The sequence below is a fragment of the Tasmannia lanceolata genome, unplaced genomic scaffold (genome assembly GCF_043159265.1).
Source record: "Tasmannia lanceolata isolate RefF3 unplaced genomic scaffold, GAP_Taslan_0.1 ptg000482l, whole genome shotgun sequence".
Lineage (NCBI taxonomy): Eukaryota > Viridiplantae > Streptophyta > Magnoliopsida > Canellales > Winteraceae > Tasmannia > Tasmannia lanceolata.
The window spans coordinates 6,290-7,500 of record NW_027519155.1 but is presented as its reverse complement, the minus strand read 5'-3'; positions in this window follow the sequence as shown (position 1 = coordinate 7,500).

Here is a 1,211-nt window from a genome sequence, read left to right as displayed (position 1 = left end):
CACCGGAATGCTTGGCCTTGGCTTGCCAAAGCAGGGCATTGCTGGGTTGGGCTCCCTTGGCCTTCCGGGCGCCTTGGACACTGTCTTGGGAAGACCATGGGCACAAGGCCATGGCATATGGTGGGGAATGGACCACGGTTGCCAAGGCTAGGCATATAGAGAGGAATCGCATTTTTGCCCGGATAGGCACCGGAATGCTTGGCCTTGGCTTGCCATAGCAGGGCATTGCTGGGTTGGGCTCCCTTGGCCTTCCGGGGGCCTTGGACGCTGTCTTGGGAAGACCATGGGCACAAGGCCATGGCATATAGTGAGGAATGGACCACGGTTGGCAAGGCTAGGCATATAGAGAGGAATGGACCACGGTTGCCAAGGTTGCGCAAGTTTTGGGCATTTTTTGCCCGGATATGCCCAAGTATGCCCCGATAGGCCCGTTACGCCCCGGTATGAACGCGTATGCCCGGATAGACTCGGTATGCCTTGGGATACATGCGTATGCCCCGATAGGCTTGGTACGCCCCGATATGCGCACGTGTGCCCCAGTAGGGCTCGGTATGCCCCGGTATGTACGCGTGTGCCCCGATAGGCCCGGTATGCCCCGATATGCACACGTGTGCCCCAATAGGGGTCGGTATGCCCCGGTAGGTACGCGTGTGCCCCGTAATGCACGTTTCGCAGATCTCCCCGCATGTCCCGCCCCTATATGTAATACTTACTTACTTACTTACTTTCTTTCTTGCTTGCTTGCTTGCTTGCAATGGTTGGGAGTGCCCGGCATGCCCCGCTGCAGAGACCAAGGGCGCAATGACTTGGCACCGCGGATGCCGGGACTCCGGCACTTCCCGTGGCACTGATGGTTGGTTCCAAAGACAAAAGGCCGTGCAAGGCCACCGCACCGCGGATGATTTTGCTCGTGCTGGCGCCGTTGTGTGGCCAAAGAACATGCGCGAATGCTCGTGTCGGAAGGGTTGGTGTCCTGGCCCCGCGGGTGTCACGAATGCTCGGTTGCGAAGACCATGGGACCAGAGCCATGGCACGTCGGATGATGGCTCCAGCTGGCGCCCCGGCACTTTCTGTGGCATTGATGCTCGGTTTCAAAGACAAACGTGCGCAGTGCCAGGGGACCGCGGATGACTGCTCGTGCTGGCCCCGTTGGGCGGCATTGATGGTCGGTTGCAAAGAAAATGCGCGATTGCTCGTGTCGGGGCCCGGCA